This window comes from Mus caroli, unplaced genomic scaffold (genome assembly GCF_978045245.1).
Source record: "Mus caroli unplaced genomic scaffold, Mus_caroli_1 scaffold_15, whole genome shotgun sequence".
Taxonomy (NCBI): Eukaryota; Metazoa; Chordata; class Mammalia; order Rodentia; family Muridae; genus Mus; species Mus caroli.
The window spans coordinates 23777075-23786419 of NW_028227270.1; positions in this window are offsets into that span (position 1 = coordinate 23777075).

A 9345-nucleotide genomic window follows, 5' to 3' on the forward strand; every position below is an offset into this window, starting at 1 on the left:
AACATTCCCTAAGAGCAATTATTATGACTTTTTAGCAGAAAAGTTCACCTCAGGGAAAAAAAAAAACAAATAGTAACACACTTGTTCAAAGTCTCTGCCATCTCTATTTTGTTCTCGTATGAAAATGTTTTACATACACCAGGGGATTCTGAACATGTTTAGGGACATTTTCCAAATGTTTTAAAGTCCAAGGCTGTCAGTCCTAGGAGTTGTTGCTGATAAGCTGGGTCTCTGTTGAAAGACACTGTGAGCGGCACACTGGTTTTCTCCTATCTTGCCACCCTGCCTCTCACAGGCTCTCCATGACCTTGGTTAATTCTGGTTCTCTTAGGTTTGCACAGTTCTCGTGGGGGCACTGTTTTAAAGCAGGCTGTTGTCAAAACCATCAGTCCAGTGGCTTCCAGAGTAGGTTCCCATGGCTCTTGCCCTTTGATTTACCATTATCACTCAAGAGGCAAAGAGTTCAAGAAACCTAAGATATTCTAGTAAGTTCAGTTTTCTAGTGAGTAGACTTTTGTCTCACATACTGTCTGACCAATAAACAAAACCACATTGAATATGTCCTAGCCATTCAAAATCAGAACCCACCAAAGCACACTTGTTTTAAAAGGTAGCCTGGGTAGGCGTTTTTCAAAGTCCACACAGCATTTCTGGTGCTTTGGTTGGTTCTCCATACTCCCCATTCTTGGCACAGGTTGTAGAAGGACTCAATGCTAGGTTATCTTACAAGTTCACACACACATACACACACACACACACACACACACACTCCTATATGCTGATACTCCAACTAATGTAGCAACTTCCCTTCCTAAGTAGCAGACTCATAAACATTCCACCTTCCCTCCAAACACATCACTTGGGTCTTTTAGCCAGCCTAGTTTTTTCTACAATATGGACAATAAACTCGAGCCGTTAGGTGTGTGAGCCCAAGGCAGGGGATTTGTTAGTAGAGGAACTGGCACCACAGCTCAGGCTGTGGTCTTTGCCTTGTGGGCTGTGTTCTTCCCCCTGCATTCTGCCCCCGTGTACTTCCCTAAGTCAAGTGCTGAGACCTCCAGAGAAGGCAACCTTACAGTTTGTCTGAAACAAACAAATACACAAACTAGCACCTTTTTCTAGATGTGTTAATGTGCAGTCGATCACAGCCGTCTTCTGACTTAATCTATCAGAATTACCCACCAAACAGAAGGAAAAGTCACAGCCACTGAAGAAGGGGTCAAAGTGATAACCACATGATATAACATGTAGGTTCCAGAACCCAATGCTCCAGGTTTGTTGCTATGCTTTTCATTTTTAAAAAATTATTTTTGCTAGAGTAAACTCTTCTCTATCTGAAACCCTGTTCTTTGTTCTTCAATTATATTAATGGACTCTTCCAAAACCTAAACTATGTTCTTAGCATCCCTGTTAAAGGGAGGAGCCGTGGGAGGATGGTACACAGAGCTAGAGTGCCTTTGTTGAAAGGTAGCCTGGACTTTTTTTTTTTTTTTTTTTTTTTTGATTTTGAGACCATTTTATTTAGCATGCTCCAAATACATGTAGATTCAAGTTTAAATGCTTTAAAAAATTATAGCCACAAAATTACTATACTGGTTTTAAGTTCCATCTGCTAATTGTGGCTCTCTTATAAGCTAGTAAATTTCCATTTTCTGGATGTGGGGATTTTTTTTTTTAATATTTTTATTACTTATTTTCCTCAATTACGTTTCCAATGCTATCCCAAAAGTCCCCCATAGCGCCCCCCCACTTCCCTATCCACCCATTCCCATTCTTTTGGCCCTGGCATTCCCCTATATTGGGGCATATAAAGTTTGCAAGTCCAATGGGCCTCTCTTTCCATTGATGGCTGACTAGGCCATCTTTCGATACATATGCAGCTAGAGACAAGAGCTCCGGGGTTCTAGTTAGTACATCATGTTGTTCCAACAATAGGGTTGCAGATCCCTTTAGCTCCTTGGGTACTTACTCTAGCTTCTCCATTGGGAGCCCTGTGATACATCCAATAGCTGACTGTGAACATCCACTCCTGTGTTTGCTAGGCCCCAGCATCGTCTCACAAGAGACAGCTATATCAGAGTCCTTTCAGCAAAATCTTGCTAGTGTATGCAATGGTGTCAGCGTTTAGAAGTTGATTATGGGATGGATCCCTGGGTACGGCAGTCTCTAAATGGTCCATCCTTTCATCACCGCTACGAACTTTGTCTCTGTAACTCCTTCCCTGGGTGTTTTGTTCCCAATTCTGAGAAGGTGCACAGTGTCCACACTTTGGTCTTCATTCTTCTTGAGTTTCATGCGTTTAGCAAATTGTATCTTAAATCTTGGGTATCCTAAGTTTTGGGCTAATATCCACTTATCAGTGAATACATATTGTGTGAGTTCTTTTGTGATTGTGTTACTTCACTCAAGATGATGCCCTCCAGGTCCATCCATTTGGCTAGGAATTTCATAAATTCATTCTTTTTAATAGCTGAGTAGTACTCCATTGTGTAAATGTACCATAATTTCTGTATCCATTCCTCTGTTGAGGGACATCTGGGTTCTTTCCAGCTTCTGGCTATTATAAATAGGGCTGCTATGAACATAGTGGAACATGTGTCCTTTTTACCGGTTGGGACATCTTCTGGATATATGCCCAGGAGAGGTATTGCTGGATCCTCCGGTAGTACTATGTCCAATTTTCTGAGGAACCGCCAGACTGATTTCCAGAGTGGTTGTACAAGCTTGCAATCCCACCAACAATGGAGGAGTGTTCCTCTTTCTCCACATCCTCGCCAGCAACTGCTGTCACCTGAATTTTTGATCTTAGCCATTCTGACTGGTGTGAGGTGGAATCTCAGGGTTGTTTTGATTTGCATTTCCCTGATGATTAAGGATGTTGAACATTTTTTCAGGTGTTTCTCTGCCATTCGGTATTCCTCAGGCGAGAATTCTTTGTTCAGTTCTGAGCCCCATTTTTTAATGGGGTTATTTGACTTTCTGGAGTCCACCTTCTTGAGTTCTTTATATATATTGGATATTAGTCCCTTATCTGATTTAGGATAGGTGAAGATCCTTTCCCAATCTGTTGGTGGTTTTTTTGTCTTATTGATGGTGTCTTTAGCCTTGCAGAAGCTTTGTAGTTTCATGAGGTCCCACTTGTCAATTCTCGATCTTACAGCACAAGCCATTACTGTTCTATTCAGGAATTTTTCCCCTGTGCCCATATCTTCAAGGCTTTTCCCCACTTTCTCCTCTATAAGTTTCAGTGTCTCTGGTTTTATGTGAAGTTCCTTGATCCACTTAGACTTGACCTTAGTACAAGGAGATAGGAATGGATCGATTCGCATTCTTCTACATGTTAACAACCAGTTGTGCCAGCACCATTTGTTGAAAATGCTGTCTTTCTTCCACTGGATGTTTTTAGCTCCCTTGTCGAAGATCAAGTGACCGTAGGTGTGTGGGTTCATTTCTGGGTCTTCAATTCTATTCCATTGGTCTATTTGTCTGTCACTATACCAGTACCATGCAGTTTTTATCACAATTGCTCTGTAGTAGAGCTTTAGGTCCGGCATGGTGATACCACCAGAGGTTCTTTTATCCTTGAGAAGAGTTTTTGCTATCCTAGGTTTTTTGTTATTCCAGATGAATTTGTAGATTGCACTTTCTAATTCGTTGAAGAATTGAGTTGGAATTTTGATGGGGATTGCATTGAATCTGTAGATTGCTTTTGGCAAGATAGCCATTTTTACAATGTTGATCCTGCCAATCCATGAGCATGGGAGATCTTTCCATCTTCTGAGATCTTCTATAATTTCTTTCTTCAGAGACTTGAAGTTTTTATTATACAGATCTTTCACTTCCTTAGTTAGAGTCACGCCAAGATATTTTATATTATTTGTGACTATTGAGAAGGGTGTTGTTTCCCTAATTTCTTTCTCAGCCTGTTTATTCTTTGTGTAGAGAAAGGCCATTGATTTGTTTGAGTTAATTTTATATCCAGCTACTTCACCGAAGCTGTTTATCATAGCCTGGACTTTTTAACAATTGTAGTTGCTCTCCAGTGATCAGAAGTGAATTCCCACAAGATTAAATCACTTTTTTTCTCCTAAGTCTGAGATCCAAAACAGTCTATTTGGGTCCAAGAGTACAAGCACACTGTATCTATTGTTACAAGAGATTTTACTTTTAAATTACTTAATATACGATTTCTTAGGGGCCTGGTCTGCCTTTTCTTTGAGGTGGAAATATTTGTCACAATCTTGTTCTGCTGCCCAATAAATCAAAATGTGGAACCTCTTGTAATAAAAATGGTTGCTTTGAAGTATGACCTTAAATGTCTAATTTCCTACCAGTAATAATGAGTCTCCATCCAGCCATTTGGGGGCAGGGAGGGGGGGGGACTGGGTTTTCTTTTTCTTTTTTTCCTGTCCTTTGTTTTTCTAACATGTGGGGCTGTCTAATGACAGGATTTTGTATTCCAGATGTTTTGGCGAGAGAAAGCGGTAAGCAACTATATACATCTCAGACCTTCATACCACCCAAGTGGCTGTTACATCACTGGGCAGCCTGAGCCTATCCAGACAATGCCTGACCTTAGTCAGCCACACAAAATAACCGGCCTTCTTCTCTACAGTTCGTATTCTACAGACACTCGAAGAGAGAGGGAAAGAAAACCCACACAGAAGTTAAAAAGCCACGTGGTTTTAATAAGAAGCACAAGAAGAGATGGTTTAATTAAGTAAGGAGACTGGAGTCCCTGGTGATTAATAAGGTAATTTGCCACATGATTAAAGGTATGTGCAGAAGAATTTCTGGCGGGATACTGGCATCGGAGTGGAACTCTTTGGAAGCCGAGTCACTGAAATACTAGGTTCTCTTAGGAAACAAGAGAAGGGAACAACAGAGGTACCGTGGGAATTCCTTTCTCCTGAGCTCAGTATTTCAGAGAGGACAGGGACTGCAGAGCCAGGGAGACCTGGAGACAGCAGCCTGGCAGCTGGTTTTCACAGTGAGCTCTACCCTCTGAGCTGAGGTTCTGAGGCATTGGGAATGTAACAGGCATGCAGGTGTTGCTCCCACTGCCCTCTGGGGTGAGCAAGAGGTGCTGAGGTCTGATAAATGAAGACTATTCAACACCTCTATGCTTGTACTTCCCATCTCTCTTCCTGCCTCTGCCTCTCTCCCCTGAGCCACATACCCTTGTGTCCCTATTGCCTCCCAACGTCTTTTCCCACTGTGAAGAATTGTCAGTCTTAACTTGGCCGTATGTTCTGGTGCCAGGTTCTCACGCAGACCACCAGAAGCTTGTGCTGCTGGGTGGGGTTGACATGATGAACATCTTGTTATAGAGTGCTCTGCCAGCCTGTGGACTGAGAAGCTCTGTCAGCCCATGGACTGAGAAGCTCTGCCAACCCATGGACTGAGAAGCTCTGCCAGCCCGTGGACTGAGAAGCTGGACTCTTCTGTATGACATCCGTCCCCTAAACGCTTCTTGAGCATCTTTCCACTTTGCTTGTGCGTTGAATGGAAATAACTATGTCTTCTTCACTTCCCATAGGTCCGGTGTGGTGTTCAAATTGTTCCGTAAACTGGAGGGCCCTAGATATACATCAGACCATTGCTGACATCGTCCCTCCTCAAGATCCTCCAGGTGTCTCCAAGGAATACCTTTATGTGATGCAAAGGAAGGCCCCTGCCAGCTCCAATGGTCTGTGATGCATCATTCATTCAGACAGTAAATAGATATTAAGGCTTCTACAGAGAATAAGAAATAAAAGTCTTGCTCTCGTGGAGTTTACAGTGGAAGAGGCTGATAAGAAATGATAACAAAACAGATGGACAATGTCATGGAGATAAGTAGACCGATGGGATGGGCTAGCACTACCTGAGACAGGGTATGTCTACAAAGAAAGCTACTCAGAGGTAGAGTAAAGAATAAAACCCAAGTGCATTCAGAACAGCAGGAGGCTACCTGAGTAGGTGGCAAACTGCTAAGGCAGAGGTTCCCAACCTGTGGGTCTCCATCCTTTTGGGGTGCATACTAGAATCTCCTACATATCAGAGAGTTACATTAAGATTCATAACAGTAGCAAGGTTACAGTTATGAAGAGGCAATGGAAAAACTTTATGGTTGGGGGTCAGCACGACACTAGGCACTGTATTAAAGGGTCACAGCATTAGGAAGATTGAGAACCACTGATTTGGTGTGACATAACTTAGGTGAGGAAGGAGCCAAACATGGCCAGCATACCTACGACACAGCAGCTTATTAAAATGAGGTGGAGAAATAGCCAGAAGGTGGGTCAGGCAAGTTTGATTTTAAGTGGAAGTGTATTGCCCGCGCTTTTGTCCCCCCTGGTAAGAACACGCTCAGGGCAACCGGAATCTTCTGCAGCACAAGCTTTATTGCTTACCCCATCAGGAGCCAGTGGAGAAGAGAGCCAGAGAGAGAGAGCCAGAGAGAGAGAGCCAGAGAGAGAGAGCGAAATGGCGGAGCCCTCTCCCTTTTATGGAGGACTGTCCTCTGCCTCGGACATGTCGCTCCCTGATTGGCTGCAGCCCATCGGCCGGAGTTGTCGTCACGGGAAGGGAGAGCACATGGGGTGGAAAGCTACCCCGGCACATGCGCAGCTTGCTTGTTTACTACTTAGAACACGGGTGTCAGTGCCATCAGCGCCATCTTGTAATGGCGAATGTGAGGGCGGCTCCTTACAGAAGTGGGGCGGGGGGGTCTATTAAACATGCTGTGTAGGCATGTGACAGAATCTGACGTGTTGTTAAACAATTAACATGAGCCTCTGCATGGAGACAAGGCAGAAGCAAGAAAAGAGAGTGGTGAAGTAGCCCACATGGCAATGGATAGTATGACAGGCAAGGAAGCCGGCAACAGACCCAAAAGGAATACAAAAACTAAATGCCAGTTTGCAGGAGAAGCCAAGGGCATTTGTACGGACTCCAAATTGACATCCTAAGCTCATTACCAGGACAAGCTGTGGGCTCAGATCAAACCAGAAGGAACAGGAGAATTTGAAAGGAGAGGCAATCGGGTGACTTGGTCCTCTCTAGGAGAGCCATCTTTGTAAACCTCTTAATTAGCCTTATTGTCTTTTGATGATAGAGGTAACACTTCTACATAAACCATGCTCTACTGCATATGGCTCGGTAAGTTAAAATCAATATATTGATTCCCTTGAAAGGGCACAGGAAGGCAGGATGTGTTCCAGACACAAGATAGTCATGTTTTAGGCGGAACCGCAGACGCCTCAATTCAATCAGTAAAGATTCTACGTAGCCAGAACTTAACTCAGACATCTTAAAACCACTTGGGGTTTACCTAGATGCCCTAAAGCTGATTGGCTACACAAGGCAAGATGAGGGATGTAGGGTTCATGTGTGTGCGTTTCCTCTCTCCTTCCACCCCCCACGCAACCCATCAATCCCTCGATCCCTTCTTTCATTTTGAAATAATTTTAGCTTTACAGGAGCGTGTGGCATCTTCTCATGCAGCTCTCGCTGTGTGTTCAGAAGTCACATATTGTATAAGACAGTATTAAACCCGGGAATTGGCCCTGACAGGATGTATGCATTTGGCTCTGTTTCATTTTATTACGTGTTCAGATTCCAGTAGCCATCGAAATCAAATTACAAGCCACACCGAGATCTGTTGGCACCCATTTCCTGACACTCTGGAGTGAAGTGCAAGTGCGTATCTCCCTTAAAGTCCCTGGGCACCCTCAGTCACATAAACACTTTCTGCGACCAGTCTCCCATGCTCCCCTCCTTACTCGGAACTCAACTTCAGACGTGCTACGCTTTTTGCTGAGACTGTCAAACATGATTTAGAAGACCTGAGTAGAAGTCGGCTGTGTTTACTCCCATTTTTTATTCTCTCCATCCTTTTTCCCCCTTCCAGACATTCTAAGATTCTTTCTTTGTCTTTTCCTTTCTGTTTTGAGAGCCACTCTTGCCCCCTCCTGCTGCCCCACCCCATTAGCCATGCCTTCAGGATGGGCTCCCTGCTAGCAACAAGGGTTCTTGGTTTACCTCTATCTGGGAAGTCTGGGTGGTCCCTCCCCAGGATAGTTTCACAGGATGCAGAATTTAGAACAAGAAGTGCCACTTGACTCTACCCTCCTGGTTTCTGGTAAAGAGGCCACTGCTATTTGAGAGTGTTTTACATCTTAGGGAAAACTGCAGCTTTTATTTCTGCGATTAAGATCTTCTTTTATCCTTTAGTTTTCTGAAGTTCATTGCATTGTGTCCCTGTACGGCTTCTTTGGGTTACTTCTTGGCTTCTTGAGAATGTAGGCTTTACAGTTTTTACCGTTTGTCCTCCCTGGGGCATCAGGGAAGGGTCTGGCCTCACTGCCTCGCTGCTCTGAATGAATCTATTCACTTTTTTATCTGTTACTCAGTCTGTGATGTCTATTTTTCTGTCTTCACATTCACATCCTTTTTCCCCTGACCTCTCTGTTCCCCTGACCTCTTAACCTCATCTAATGTTTCTTTATTTGGTTGTTGGAATTATTTTAATTTTTAAATTTTTAATTTTTTTAACTTTTAATTTTTTAATTTTTTTAAAATTTTCCCTCGGATGTCCTCTTACACTTCTAGCTTATTTATTAGGATCTGTGTGTGCTGATCCTTTCCCACTGTGGCTGAAGAATGGGCAGTGTCCAGCGAAGGTCTGTGTGTTGTCGCCTTACTCCCCAGGGTGGCACCACTGGAAAGTGTGGTGGACCTTTTCTGCCATGGTAGCTTTGGGGGAGTTCTGAGGTCATTAGGGCATGGAACAAAGGAGACAGTGACCCCGTGGCTTGTCCTCTTTCTCGTTTGCTTTCTAGCCAAATGGGGCCAGTTTGACTCTGTGCTCAGCACTCAAGTTATTGAGGCTCAAAGCACCATGCCTGTCCCGTCTTACACTCGGGTCTCCAAAGCCATGAGTCAGAGAAACCTTTGCTTTTTATCTCACTTCCCTTGAGCACTTCTTATTGTACCCTGAAGCCAAGGAGGACACCTCTATTTTCTTTTGTGTGACTTTTTACATTTCACACTGCTGTCAAGTATTTTTGACTATTCCTTGTTCTAAGGACAAGCATGCTTGAAAATTGACCCTGAAACCTCTAGTGGGTGGTACATGCCTCTGATCCCACTGCTTGCACGAAGGAGGCCAGCCTGGTATAGAGAGCAAGTCTCATGTCAGCCAGGTCTACAGAGCCAGGCAGTCTTGTCAGAGACAGGTGGCTTTGCTTGTGAAGGCAATCCCTCAGTGTCCCTCTAGTGGGGTGGGGGGGGGGGCGGACGTGGGGGACGTGGGGGGGCAGACTATGTGTCACCACCCTTGGAAACTTTCCTATCTCTTCT